We start from the raw sequence: 15,964 nt of genomic DNA, 5'->3' as shown, positions 1-15,964 counted from the left end.
TGTTAAACCAAAATAATTACTTGAATAATAACATACATGTGATGTGATTGAAATATTCAATGAACTGAAAGTAGGTAGCTTTCTTAGATGATTTGTTTGAAATATAATGTGCAAAAGGCTCCCCTTAAGTGTCCTCAAGCCTGCCTGCTCCCTCTCCGCCACCATAAAAAGGTAGAATTTGACCCAGCATGCTTCCTCACCCTTTGTACATCTGCAGAAATTCATTCATCCACAGGTTTTTACAAATGTAATTAACAAGCCTCATCATCACTTTTCTCCACGGAGATGGTTCACTTAAGTAACACAGAAATTTACCTAAATGGCCTACTCAAGGTCACCCAAGAAGTCCTTTCTGTGATATGGAAATGGATATTTAAAGTGCAAAAATGTTCCCTGGTCGAGTAGCCCAGTTGATTAGAGCATCGGCCCAATACACTAACGTTGAGGGTTTGATCCCTTGTCAGGGCACATACAAGAATCAAACAATGAATACATAAATAAGTGGAACGACAAATAGATGTCTGTTTCTCTCCCCTCCCCAACTTTTCCTTGTCTCTCTACAAAAATTAAAATATAAAAATACCTTGCAGCTTCATTGCAGATCCAAATTCATTGCATCCTTTGGCAAGTTACACTAGAGGGATGAATCATTCTTAATCTTTACAGCAAGGCTCCTACCTGTTGGCCTTTCCTCAGACTCGCCGAGTGCCCACATACCTGGAAACCTCGACTTCAGCCCTCCTCTTTCCTATCTTATCTGCCCACAAACCTGAGTGAGGAGAGAACATGAATTTTTTAAAGATTTTTTATGAATCATTTGATTGAGTAGTTGGCCATATTTTCTTTTGGTCCCCCAATCTCTTCTGTTAATCCAGTAAACAAGTAGGTATTAAACACATATTATGTTGCCACTCACCCTGCTAGACACAAGAAACACTATAGTCATGCTCCTCACTTCATGGGAAGGACAAACAGTAACAAGACTCAGATACACTGTGGTCAGTGCTATGAAGATGACAAAGTGATGGGCTGGCTGAGGTTCATAGGAATGGATGGATCAGGAAGCGCTTTCTGAGCAGGTGATATTTGAACTGAGACCTGGAGCATGAGAAGAGTCAAACTTTTCATTTATTTATGTTTTGGGGCATCTTACAGATTTTTATTTCTTATAAAGTAAATGTCAATCTTTAATACCCCACATAAACATAAAGCTCTTTAGGGTTTTTTAATATTTTTTTCAGAGTAAAAAGGGCATGAGCCCAAAGAGTGAGAAAACCACTGTGGCTTAACCCCAGCATGATTGGTCCATTTCTTGCTCTGACCGCCTCATAAGGCGCCATTGTGATGGGATGACAAACCACTCCTATAAAAGGCCCCGGCTGGGGCCAGGTTTTTGTCCGTTATACCCCAGGAAGCTTATTGGTAGTGACCTGTTGGAGTTGGACTCTTTGGCTTACTTTGTCGTTTTGCTTTGTTTTCATTTTGTTTCTTTTTTCTTATTTTTATTTATTGTTGTTACTTTTTCTTTTTTAATTTTTGTGTTTTTTATTTTATTTTATTTTGTTTATATTTTTGTTATTTTTATTTATTATTTTTTTAATTTAAACTTTATTTTAATTTTTATTTTTTTAATTTTTTATTTTGTTATTTGTTTTTGAGCCACAATGCCTGATGACTTTGCGGCCCTCTCTGCCAACCAGGAGTGCCATATCGGTAATTACAGCCTCCTGCACACCATTGGCAAGGGATCCTTTGCCGAGGTGAGGTTGGCCCGGCACACTTTGACCGGCACTGAGGTGGCTGTGAAAGTTATGAGGCAGCGAGGCTCCTCTAGACTTCGAGAAGTCCAGTGTCTCAAGGAGTTAAATCACCCAAACATCCTGAAGTTGTTTGAGGTGATTACCACCGAGAACAAGCTGTATCTGTTCCTGGAGCACGTGAGTGGAGGGGACTTACTTGCTTACTTGGAGAACTGTGGCCCCATGGCGGAGGAGGAAGCCCGAGGCGTGTTCCGGCAGCTGCTCTCAGCGGTGCAGTACTGCCACCAGAGGAGCATCGCCCACAGGGACCTCAAGCCCGAGAACATTCTTGTAGACTGTTACATGAATGTTAAGTTAGCCGACTTTGGGCTCAGTACGCAACTTACAGGTGATAAATTGCACACCTTCTGTGGCACCATCTCCTATATGGCCCCAGAGATATTGGAGCACAAACTCTATGATGGGCGGCAGGCTGATGTCTGGAGCATGGGGGTAGTTCTCTACGAGATGCTAACCGGGAAAGTGCCCTTTGAGGGAGACACACTTGAAGAAAAGACAGAGCGGGCATTGAGTGGGCACTTCCATATACCACACTTTTTGTCCCTAGACTGTCAAAAAATTTTAACAAAATTAATGACAGTTGACCCCAGCCAAAGACCATGCCTGAAAGACATAATGAAGGACCCCTGGGTCAACATTGGCCAGACGGAGGAACTACAGCCATACAGTGAGCCCCCCCAGGGTGACTTGGACCCCCAGGTCACAGAAAAAATGAAGAATCTGGGGTTTGAGCAGCAGGAAGTACAGCGGGCGGTGACAGAAAGAATGTATAACGATGTTATGGGTACATATCTAATCCTAGACAGTATGAAAAACAGGATGGTGGGCCGCAGGATCAAAGTAAGGCCCTGCCTCTCTACTGACCCCAACCTCAGTCTTCCCCTAACCCAGGGGCAGCTTCAGGCCTCAGGACAGAAGACAGAAGACCCTGCCAGACACCCAGCCATCAAGGAAGTGAGGATGCCCACTCCCCCAGGCACCCTGAAATCCAGGATGCCCACTCCCCCGGACAGCCTGAAATCCAGGAATACCATTCCTCCAGCCATCATAGAAGTGAGGAAGACCACTTCCCCGACCACCACGGACGCAAGGAAGCCCACTCCTCCAGCCAGTGTGGAGGTGAGGACCACCACACCTCTTCCCGGCCCAGAGTCAGGGATGGCTACCCCCAGCCCAGTCCTCCAGCCTGGCCCTGGGGCCTCCCCTACCAGCCACAGTAACTGCACCAGCTGTGGTGTTGGGACCCCAGCGTCTTCCTCTGGTCACAGCCAGGGCCAGCGGGGGCTGGCTAGGAGGGTCTTCAGTTCCCTCTTAAGAATTATATGCTGCATACCATGCTCTAAAAAAAAGCATCTCAAAAGGTCAAAAGTCGTGCCTGTATAAATTTTCAAAATTGTGGACGGCCAGGGGTCGCAAACAGTTGTGGGTGAGAGCGGTGCCAGAAATACATGCTGTGTGTGTGCTGTGTGAGAGGACTTGGTCCAGGGGACAATGGAGGTGTGCAAACTGCCGAGGAGTTCTCTGCTTGAGGTGCCATCAGGAGGGTATCCAGCATCTCCAGGACCTTCAGAAGCGTCTCATCCAAAAATACCTGCTGAGCTTGTAGAACTGTCTGGAGCCACCTGGGTTCAAGAAGAGAGACTGCCCTTGTTGTGGTCCCAGCCCTCGGCCCCCCTTCTGAATGAAACTTCAGAGACTGGACTGTTTTTCCTGGGCCCTTCTCCCTCCCCTGCTCTCCTTTGCTCCCATGTTTGTGGAGGTTCTTATTAAAGTATTTGGTTCTCTCAAATTTTGTAATAAACTTGATGTTCCAGAAAGATGTATTGGATACTCTTTTTCATTCTCTGCACAGAGTTGGGCTGTGCATCCTGTAGTTTGAGAAGTGTTTGGTGATGTATTACTTGGGCTTTATTACGGGAACTGCAACAGTAACAAATGTGCCCTTTTCAGGGGGGGAGGGGGAGGGGGAGGAACGGGAAAAGGCCAATGCCCAGCATGCGGGCGGGTTCCAGACACCAGGGCACAGCAGTGGGTGGAGCAGGCAGAGGTCTCCATTGTCATGCAGCTGATCACCCGGGCGCTCTGTGACCTCAGCAGAAATCCTCTCTGCTGGCCTCTTGGCTTTGCTCACTTCCCTCTGTGTCGGTGTCCTCCTCAGGTGGACTTTCCCTTCATATAAGTCAGACTTTCAAAGCCCTGGAGGAAGACTGCTCCAGGCAGAGGGAACAGCCAAGCTCAAGAAAGAGCTCAAGTGGGAAAGAACTGGGTTTTTTGAAGGTGGCCAAAAGTGTAGTGAGCTAGAGTGAGAGCAGCAGGAGTTGCGGCTGCAGACGAAGGGCAGAGCTTCTGGGCCATGGGAAGGAGTGTGGATTCTATTCTGAAAACAGGGATCAAACTATGAAGGGTTGTAAGCAAGGAAGCAACATTATCTGTTTTAAAACTAGTACATTGTGGAGAATACCCTTCCTCTGCACAAAGACCTGAATGGGCATTTCAGTGTGTTATTCCTCATCCCAGAAACTCAAAAGGTCTGTGAGAAAAGGTATTACTCATATTTCATTTGATCTTCCAGTTTTTGCACAGTGCTTAACAAAGAAAGACTGGTCAACAAAGGAATGATTGAACAAATGAGTAAATTAATAAAGAAATCAAATAATAAACCTAAAGTCCCAGTGCCTGTTTTAGCTCCTCTCTGATCTTTTAGAGTTTCAGAATGGAAGAGAAACAGTACTCTATTTTAAAAGGCGTTTAGTTTTCCCCCATTTAAGGGCGAGAAAAATGACTTCTTGACAATAAGTTTATGTAACTCAAAGAGCCTCTTATTAAGTTCATTTACTAGTGTCTCCTTAATATTTTATTCACCCTTTTACTAAAACACTGAAATGTTAATGTCATAGAAGTTTATTTCTATGTAGCCAATTTTTCCCCTCTGAATGGCATAAATCATGATTTATAAACAAAAAAGTTCTAAACAATGTTATGTAAGAGTCAATTCAAATGTTTATTGATATGCATTTTTGTTTTGCCCTTAGTATTTGTATAAGCTTCCTTTTACTGCTCTAACAAATTATCACAGACATTTAATATTAAATGTATATTAATAAAATACACATTTATTATTTATACAGTTCTGTAAGTCAGAAGTTTGAAAGGAGTTTTACTGGGCTAAAATCAGCAGCAATCATTTCTGGAGGCTCTAGGAAGAAATCCACTTTCTTACCTTTCAAAACCTTCTAGAAGTTACATTCATTTCTTGGCTTATGGCCCCCTTTTTCATCTTCAAAGCCAGCTATACCACATCTCTCTGGTCCTTCTGTCACATCTCTCCCTCACCACAGCTGGGAAACATTCTTAGCTTTTAAGGACTAGTGTGATTAAATTGTCACCCATGGGTAATCCAGGCTAATCTCCCCAGCTCAAGGTTCATAACCTTAATCACATTTTCAATGTCTCTTTTGCCATGTAAGGCAACATAACCATAGGCCCTGGAGATTAGGGCAAAGACATCTTGGGGGCGGGCATTATTCTGCCTACCAAAGTATTAGAAAGTTTAGAGTAATGCTAATTGGATGGAAAGAATTCCCAGAGCTTGTACCCTTGAAGAATAAAAGGGTGCAGGTTGCACGGTGCATATCCTTGTCTCCTGTTATAGACTGAATGTTTGTGTCCTCCCAAAATTTATATTTTGAAATCCTAACCCCCAATGTGATGGTATTGGGAGATAGGGCTGTTTGTGAGAACTCTCAGGAATGGAATTGGTGCCCTTATAAAAGAGACTCAGCTCCCTTACCCCTTCTGCTACGTGAGGACACAGGGGGAAGACAGTCTCCAACCCTGAAGCCTGTGTTCACCAGATACTCGAGCTGCATGTGCCTTGATCTTGAACTTCCCATTTCCCAGAACTGTGAGAAATAAATGATTTGTTGTTTAAACCATTCAGTATATGGTGTTTTTGTTATAGCAGTTTGAACAGACTGAGATACCGTATCCTTTATAGTTTCACCCTGGATACTTATTTATTACTAACCTATCTTCAAGTAATCATGAAGCTTGTGTTTTAATCCTCTTTTTCCAAGTGCAGTTCATTCCTTCTAGTGTTGTGTCACTAACACACTGGTTTATAAATCCAAGATATGGTAAAAATAACAAATATTAGTGTCAATTTTATTGTTACCCAGATTTATTTCAAACTCTTGATTGTGTGCAATATATAATTATACATAGCTCCTAAGAGGTAGTAGATGAGAAAACACTTCAGCATAAATCATTGTGTGAATGCAGTGTTATTTTACAACTGCCCCACTATCCATGGGGGGTACATTCCAAGACTCCCACTGGATGCCTGAAACCATGGATACTACCGAAGCCTATATGTAAATATTTTTCCTGTACAGACATAGCTCTGATGAAGTTTAGTTTATAAATTAGGAACAGTCAGAGCTTAACAACAATAATCAATAATAAAATAGAACAGTTATAACAGTATACTGTAATAAAAGTTATGGGAATGCGGTCTCTCTCAAAATATCTTAGTATATGCACTATACTCACCTTTCTTTTTGTGATGATGTGAGATGATGAAATGGTTATGTGATAAGGTGAAGTGAGGTGAATGACTTGGCCATTTTGCTGAAGTGTTAGGTTACTATTAACCTTCTGATGATATGCATACAAGCATATAAGCACTTTATGACTTCTTTTTGGCATATCCTAATTTGTGCTTTGGGGCCATGATTAAGTAAATAAGGGTGACTTGAACACAAGCACTTTGATAACCCAACAGTCGATCTGATAACTCAGATGGCTACTAAGTGACTCACAGGGAAGAAGCCATCTGGGTTACTCTGGACAAAGGGACGATTTGTGTCCTGGGCAGGACACAGTGGGACAATGGGAGGTTTCATCCTGCTACTTAGAATGGTGCACAATTTAAAACTTATGAATTATTTTTTCTGAAATTTTCTATTTAATATTTCCTGACTTCAGTTAACTGCAGGTAACTGAAATGGAGTAAGTGAAACCTCAGATAAGGTAAGACTGATGTATACTTAAAACCTAGCTGAAAATTGAATATAGACTAGGTGAGTTATAAGGAGGCACTGTTGTAGCATATCCCTAGAGACATTTTCTCCTGGAGTGTAGTGGAGTCTGTACTTGCCACTAGAAAGTCAAGCAAATTACAGTACAGTATACCTCGTTTGAAAATCGCTGGTATACTTATCTATATTTTTTTATTTTTTATTATTTTATTATATATTTTTTTATTCAAAATATTGCATATTTCCCTTTTTCTCCAAATTGACCCCTTCCACCCCCCCCCTCCTCCCCAGTCCCTCACCACACTATTGTCTGTGTCCTTGGGTTATGCATGTATGCATATACAGTAAATTCTTTGGTTAATCTCTCCCCACCTACCTGCCCATCCCCACTCCTTCCCTCTGAGATTCGTCAGTCTGATCCATGCTTCCATGTCACTGAATCTATTCTGTTCATCAGTTTATTAAGTTCTTTAGATTCCACATATGATTGAGCTCATGTGATGCTTGTTTTTCTTTGCCTGGCTTATTTCGCTTAGGGTAATATTCTCCAGGTCCCTCCATACTGTCCCAAAGGGTAAGAGATTCTACTTCTTTACAGCTGTATAGTATTCCATGGTGTAAATGTCCCACAACTTTTTACCCACTCATCTACCGATGGGCACTTGGGCTGTTTCCAGATCTTAGCTATTGTAAATTGAGCTGCTGTAAAGATAGGGGTGCATATATTCTTTCTGATTGGTGTTTCAGGATTCTTAGGATATATTCCTAGAAGTGGGATCACTGGGCAAAAAGGCAGTTCCATTTTTAATTTTTTGAGGAACCTCCATACTGTTTTCCATACTGGTTGCCCCAGTCTGCACCCCCACCAACAGTGTCCCAGGGTTCCCCTTTCTCCACATCCTTGCCAGCACATGTCATTTGTTAATTTGTTGATGGTAGCCATTCTGACAGGTGTGAAGTGATACCTCATTGTGGTTTTAATTTGCATCTCTCTGATGACGTATACTTTAGATATTCTATATACTATAATCAGCAAGAGCTTCATGGCATGCATTATTAGTGAATCTGTTTTTATATTTTGAATGGGTCTGAATTCAGAATCTGCTATATTTCTTCTCTCACCATTCCAGAGTGCTTGGGCTGTTTTCATTTCTTTACTCAGGAGTCTCCAGGATTAGGAATTTCAGGCTGGGACTGGCTGTACATTTTTTGTGCAGTAGCCAAATAAGGTATAAATCTGTTTAGCTTTATTGTGAAAATAGCATATTTGTCAAAATTGAGATTGATTACAGATAAGATTTACTCATGTACCTTCAGTGGGTACTTCTTATTTGTTGTTTCTAATCAGACAGCGGCACAAGAGACAAGGAATAGAGGAATCATTTATGAAATCCTGGAATAAGTAGTATTCTTGGCTTACTCTTTCAGTTTGCTTGTTTGTTTGTTATTGGCTGAACTCACAATTTTAAACTGCAGCCTTGAAAGCTAATGTAAAACCCAAATGTAACACCACATTAACAGCAGAAGGGGGGGAGAAAAAAGCAGTTGAAAAGGCAATTTATTATTGATATTTAGCTACTTTACTTCCAGAAATAGCTACCTTATTTATCTGGAAAAAATCATACCTATTTATTTTGGTTTAGTAAATTATCCACACATGTGACTCTCACTATATCTTTCCTTGAGGAATGACAGAGTGATACCATATTGAGGAAGAATTGCTCTGTGTACACAATTAGTTATTTCAGTAAATTTCTTCATCAACAATATCACTCATACTGACTGCTCATGAAACCAATAAGTCCTGGCTTTGGGTAACTTTTGAATGTGCAGGGGTGTCATATCAATCTTACCTTCACATTGGCCTTGAAACAGTCCCTAGGGAATCATATGAACTCCAGTATATTTTTCAAAAATTTTCTTGGACTTGATTAACAAAGAGCACAGAACTGAGATCTATTATTTGGCATTGAAAGAACATTTATTTTAAAGTGCAAAATTCAAAGCTGAGGTGCCACAGAGTGGGCACCAGGAAGTTACCTATTCAGCAGAAAACTTGAAGAATTTTTTATCTCACGCTGACTTGAAAAACTAAAATGTGCAGAGAGAATATTCAGGGGAGTGGAGATCTGAGTTTTGAGCTGATTGATTGTGTTCTGTAGTGATTGGTGGTAAATGGTAACTCCAAAGCAGTAGCCCACTGTTGCTGTTTTCTCCTGCATACACAGATCTTGGGGATTTCTTTTTGTCATTAACTACACCTAGAAAATAATGCTTTTGGCCCCTCTGGTAAAAACCTCAAGTCGAATCCTGTTGTTATGCCATAGTAAGATATCTTTTCATAATTTAATGGACAGAAAGAGAAGCCTGTCTGGTGAGGACAAATACTTAGTCATTTCTGTGGACAGTCACTTCCCGGTAATATACAGCACTGCCCCACAATCCAAATGACATAATGGCTTGGAATGAAATCAGTCTGGTCATGCAACTCATTGCTAACCATGACTTCCCAGGGAAAGAGAATAAAATCAATACTATGTTTTAAAAGTTAACAGATACTTAATGTGTATTTTTAGAACAGTTTAGTTACTTAGAGGTTTAAATACCAAACTTGACTCTCTTCAAAAACTCAGCTACAGTGTCAACAAGTTATTTTGCCATGTATTCAGATACAGATATATAAAACCATCAGTTAAGAAACTCTCCAACCCACAGGCTTTCCAGACATGCCCAGGGAATTTAATCACCAAAGGGCTGTTTTCTAACTTGGCCCAGGATATGAGCAGAGCTACAAAAAAGTGGAAGTGCTACAAAAGCATGGTGAATTTAGTAATAGAGAATGACATGGAAATAGAAAATGTCATGAGAATATAATGATTGATAGATATGACTTAATTAAATGTAAAATTCAATGGTAATAAAGTATACTACTACTATCAACAAAGCGAACTGTGCTGGAGCAGATGCCATCCATTCTTCTATAGGCACATAGAGCATAGATAAAACATGTTTTTAAAAGAAATAGAAATTGAGTCCCCAGACCTATGACACTCATAAGTGTACAATCATGCAGGTTAAAGTATAATAAAGAGAGAGGTAGTCATAAACTTGTCTGGGATGATACAAAGCAGAAGTAGGCTCAAACTGCACCATAATGACATTTTTAAAACAGTTCATAGAGGATTCTCATAGAATAGACATCACAATAAAATATTGTACATCATGCAAGAAAACAAGACACACTGAGGAAAGATCAACAGATGCAAAAAAAACAAATATTAGCAGCCCAAGAAGAAGGAAAATTTGAAAGTGGATGTGAAATGAATATATGTCATATGATTAAAGAAATAAAGGAGCTGAAAACATATTTTTAAAAGATGCTATAAAATAGAATGGGTTTATAAAAATAATCAAATAGATCTTTTAAAATTTAAAACTGTAAATACTGAAATTAAAAACGTGATAAATTCAAAATCAACACACTAGACACAGCTAAAGACATAATAGAGAAGTAGAAGATAGATAAAAAGAAATCACACAGGAGAAAACAGAATATAATTAAGAGATATGAAAGACAAAATGAGTATTTTATCATATGCATAGACTCCTGTCTTATTTTTTGTGGGAAGTTGACTATGTGAGATAAAATTGAGAATGTGAGTACTAGTAATTACATAATAAAAGCTTTTTGACATGTACACGAAGATATATACAAGGATTTTTTTTGTATCACTTATAATAGCAAAAAAATTAGAAATGTAAACATCAAATTGAGAAGTACAAAAATAACTTTGAGTACATAATGGCTACATTTTGATAATTAAAATAAATTTATTAATATACATAGGTATATATATGTATCAACGTGGAAAATCTGTATATTTTAAAGATGAGCTTTAAAAACAATTAACGAAAGGATAGGTAGAAATTCGATAATCGCAGTGTAATCATTAAAAGCACAAAAAAGCATTTTATTATTACAAACATAAAGTCCTAGACAGGATAATATAAACAATCTAGTCCTAGACAGGATAATATAAACATTCAGGAAAGAAGGCAGAGGAAAGGGAGAGGAAGGTTCAAACTATACCTGTGTAAAATTTTACTTATTTTAAAAACAGACTTGAAGCACATAAGGCAAAATGTTAACTTTATCAAAAAATATGAGAGGTAACTGAATTCTGTTAGGCTTTATTCCTATTACTGCATTAAAAACAATCCTGTAAAGTATCTACAATAAGCTCTAGGTTTCAAAGCCAATGGTAACTTGGCAAGAGTAATCTTGTTTGAACTCTCAGCAGCATTGACATAGTTGACCACTTGCTTCCTCTTGAAACACTTGGCTTTGAGTGTTTGTGTCCCCAGTAAACTTTGAGGTGACTCTCTTTCTGACTACTATGTTGGGGAACCCCAGAGCATAGAGATATCTGCTCTTCCATATATGTAACAATACTTGAGTGATCTATCTACTGTCAAGGCTTTAAATACTATCCCTGTTTACTGATGACTTCCAGACTTATTCTCTGGTCTTGACCTCTCTCCAGAACTCCTGAGAAAAGGGATGCCATGGCCTACTTTACAAAGAAAACTTAACATATCTAAAACCAACTGCTTCTTCCACACACATTCTCTATACAGCATGCTGAATAATGTAATAAGAATACATCACCCCCCTGCAGAAATCTCTATTGGTGTACCATGACTCCTTCCCCAAAATCTTAATTCCTTCTTATAGTCTATTGGGCTTCGGGTGACCTGGCTTCTAACTACTTCTCCAAACAGCTCCACAGCTGTTTCCCAAACAAGTCACAAATACTCTTGCCTTAAGACCTTTGTTCTTGCACTTTTTTCTGCCTAGAAGATTACTCCAAAGATAATTTTCAGTTTAAGGACTCATTTTATTTAGCTTCTGTTTAATTGTTGCCTCCTCAAAGATGCATTCTCTGATCGCCATGTGATTCTCTGTTTTCTGTACACTTATCTTGCTTTATATTTTCTTTATTATCACTTTAACCTAACATTTTGTAAGTATATTTACTCATATGTTTTTGTGTCTTGAATGTTTATCCCGTAAGTATATAAATTCCATGAGGTCAGGGACTTTTGTCCATCTTGGTCACAGCCTTGTTCAGTACCTTGAACAATCTCACGGAAAGTGGATGTTCAATAAATATTTGTTGAACTAATAAATCAGATATTGCTATGTAACTATTTTTCAGCATGTTTGAACTCTCCCACTTTGAAAAAGGTAGCAATTGTGTTAGTATAAATAAGATTTGTTTTAACTTTCCTTTCATCAAAAAATCACTTTCTATAGCCATTTACTGAATATATTTGTCTACAGTATGGTAACATTTTATTCTACTCTCAATTCACCTATCTCAAAAGTGTATATCAGGAAAATGGGTAAATAACTGTAAAGGACAGATGACAGTCTTTCCGTGAAAGACTGAGAAACATTCACTCTCCTAAAGTGGTTGGGCCTGGCCAGGGGTGGCTCATCAGTTAAGCGTCGACCTAGGATCCAGGCGATCAGGGTTCGATTCCCGGTCACGGTACATGCCCGGGTTGCGGGCTGCAGTTGATCAATGACTCTCTCATCATTGATGTTTCTATCTCTCTCTCCCTCTCCTTTCCTCTCTCTGAAATCAATAAAGATACATTTTTAAAAAAAAGTTTTTAAAGTGGTTGGGTTATAATTTAATGCTATAAACCTGGCAAATGTATCAAATACCACCTTCATATCAAATTTAATTTAACTCTAAATGGGAAAGAAAAGGAAAAAGGATTGTTTTTAAGTTATAAATAAATCCTGGGACATGAGTAGCAAATACTGAAAACAAACTAAATATGTAGTATTTTATTAATCAAGACAGGTAACAAGAGAAGGAAGAAAAAGGTCCAAGCACTGCCACTGTGACTAATAACAAATTTGTATCTTGAGATACTTAAAGAATGTTGACATTTAGAGCCACCCTTAGGGACAGTATAAAAGGGAACCAGAAGCTAAAACCCTGATTCTCCATCCTTACTCTAAAAAACACACCTTACTGACAGGCTGGGAGAAAATGTAATTAGCTTAAAATTAGAGGGACTTGTTGGAAATAACCTTTTAGAGCAATTATTTAACTGAAGGACAAGTTAAATCAGATCCTTCAGAATTTTAATTGATGGAAAGAAGCATAAGCCTCAAAAATGCCAGTAGTGAATGCATGAATGGTCAATGCATGGCCAGTTCTCAGATGCTAGATCCTTGAGAGTTCCTGTCTCTTACAAGACTGAAAAGAGCAGGGAACTTGGAGGGTGGAGAGGCACTGCTGATTGGAGTGGTTGTAAGAAAGAATAGCCAAAAGATGCTGTTTTTCCCAGATAAGCCAAATGGGTGTCAGAATAGTCTTTTTTTTTTAATATGTCTTTATTGATTTCAGAGAGAGGAAGGGAGAGAGATAGAAACATCAGTGATGAGAGAGTCATTGATCAGCTGCCTCCTGCATGCCCCCCCAACCCCCCCCCACAACTGGAGACTGAGCCCACAACCCGGGCATGTGCCCTGACTGGGAATCGAACCATGACCTCCTGGATCATAGGTCCATGCTCAATCACTGAGCCACACCAACAGTGCAGTTCTTATCCTTAGCACCTTGTCTGGAACTATGACAATAAAGGTGGTTATTTTCAAAAGCTGTCAGTTTAAGTCTTGTGCTCTGCAGGTGAGAAATAACAAATACTGTGTCCAGAATTTTAACAAATCCTTCTCCCTTTGAAGACTAATAAATGCTAATTTCTTGATACGTCTATTAAAGAAATGATGCCATAATTACAAAGGGGAGGGTCTGTGTGAATACAGGCCTGTGTTTATGGATTTTGAGGACCAGTCACTCAGTTTCTTGCAGAGAATCTAAAAACTCCATGCAACTGGGAATTCTTAGAGTAGTGGTAACTGTCACAAATTACCACATGCAATTGCTTTTTATATTCCAAAACCATGGTCCCACTTTAGGAATGTAACAAAATTTCTTGTAGCTTTCCTGTAGAACACTTGAGTATTATCATTTAACACTATTTTGAAAGTTGCTAGATTGCAACCTGATTATATTCTGTTAATCTTAGTGGTATTTTAAACAAGTGCTTCAACATTTCCCAAAAAGACTTAGTATTGATGTCAAGTTTCGTTTGTGCATAGCTCAATTCTTGATTTTGTTCATAACCTTACACATTGAAGTGCTATCATTCTTGAATATTATGTGCATTATTACTAGGGAATAATTTTTTTAGTCAGTCCTGAATATTGCACTTTCCTTCTGCATTATATCTTGGCTTAGAAAGAATCTAAGAATTAAGTATTTTTCTCAGAAATGTGGATTTTTTTCAAAGGGTTTATGCGAAGTAAAATTTTCAGGTGAAGCAAAAAAAAAATCTTTTGTTAATTCTGATTAACAAAATAAGAAATGTGTGTTCAATCAGTCAGAATCAACTAAAGTGAAATCCTTGGAGGTATGAGCATTACTGTCATTTCATTGAGCATGCATAATTAACTGATCTGTTTAATTATGAGAAGATTTGGTTAATCCTCCTAAGGGCTGGAGCAGATGCTGTTTCATTGCGGTTCACTCCACAGTCCTACTATTGAAGCGAAGAACCTTAAGAGTGTTCATTGCAATCATCCGAAACTGAAAATTGAATAACACTAATATTTTCATTTGAAAAAACATGTTATCTTTATTCCCCAAAATGAATGCCATAAAATATAAACAAAGGGACCTCATATTCTCAGAAGAAATGACTTAGAATAATCTAAACACCAATTCATTTATTTCTCACAACATATCACTGAGGGGGGTAATTATTATCTCCATTTTACGAATGAAGAAATTGATTAATTGAATTTAAGCGGTTTCCCTGAGGTCACATAAATAATAAGCAGCAGAGGTGCAATTAAAACCTGAGTCTAGATTAGCAGCTACACCAGGGAGGAGTGCAATATGTGGAACCCTTGACTCTCACTGCCTGGCGTCAAACCCCAGCTTCACAGCTCACTATCTGTGTAATCTGGGCAATTCACTTATTTTCTATATCTCTTGAGCTCCCCCAAATGCAAGATAAAGAGGAAAATAATATAATGTATCTCACTGTGTTGTCTTCACACTGTATGAGAAAATACATGTAAAGTACTCAGCACCATATCTCACACATTCTAAGTGCTCAGTGTGTACAGAATTGGGCATTCTCATAGGGAGGAGGGTTTCCTGGCTCTGTCTGAGGAGATATTAAGGGACAGAGTATAGGAAACTCTAGATGGAAAGTGTTTGCTTGGAAATTTAGTCAACATAAATTCTAAGCAGCAACACATATTTATGGAATGTCTGATATTTTCCATTAATTTACAAAGACAGGGATATAAAAAAAGAAAGGCATTCCATCTGTATTCAAGTAAAACACTCCCTGTCTGGTTGGGATTGAGGTAAATGATAAATAGAAAATTTGAAATAAAAGCTATTGATAAAGGAACTTAGAGAGTCCTAAAATAGCCAAGAAAGGGCTTCAGCATGGAACCTGGAAGATCACACAGGACTTTTCAGAAGCCTTCATGTAGTTTTATATACCGGAAAGGGACCTGAGGGGAAGAGACGGAGCTGAAGACTTAACCAGGGTCATATAACAGAGAACAGTAAGCAGCAACCTAAGAGTTCCGATTTTACCCTCTAGGCAGTAAGGAGGCCATGGAACATTTCCAGCGGGAGGGGGACCCAGTTACTTAAACATGCACCTAGGAAGCCCCTCCAAGGATGGAGATGGGATGAAGACGCACTGTAGCAGCTAAATTTAGCTTGGCTGCGCTTAACAGAAAGCACAGCGTGGAGGGGCTAAGTGCAAAGACAGGCAGACGTGAGATGGCATGGCGGCTCCGCCACCACCCGGGGTCTGCAGTGTTCTGTCATCATTTACTGAATGGCTGAAATCCTCCAGCTCACTTCAAGATGCGACTAGCCCTAGCCAGTTTAGCTAGTGGTTAGAGCGGCAGCCCCTGGACTGAAGGGTCTCGGGTTCGATTCTGGTCAAGGGCACAGTCGGGGCATGTGGGAGGCAACCATTTGATGTGCCTCT

The 15,964-nt window shown here is 39.3% G+C and overlaps 1 pseudogene; it reads left to right on the top strand.

Moving 5' to 3' along the window:
* The first annotated feature begins 1,664 nt into the window (after positions 1 to 1,664).
* Positions 1,665 to 3,203, top strand: LOC107525042 (serine/threonine-protein kinase MARK2 pseudogene; annotated as a pseudogene).
* Positions 3,204 to 15,964: the final 12,761 nt, after the last annotated feature.

This window comes from Miniopterus natalensis, chromosome 4, assembly GCF_054644295.1.
Source record: "Miniopterus natalensis isolate mMinNat1 chromosome 4, mMinNat1.hap1, whole genome shotgun sequence".
Lineage (NCBI taxonomy): Eukaryota > Metazoa > Chordata > Mammalia > Chiroptera > Miniopteridae > Miniopterus > Miniopterus natalensis.
The sequence above is the reverse complement of the archived record's forward strand: the minus strand, read 5'-3'. Positions and strand labels throughout refer to the sequence as shown.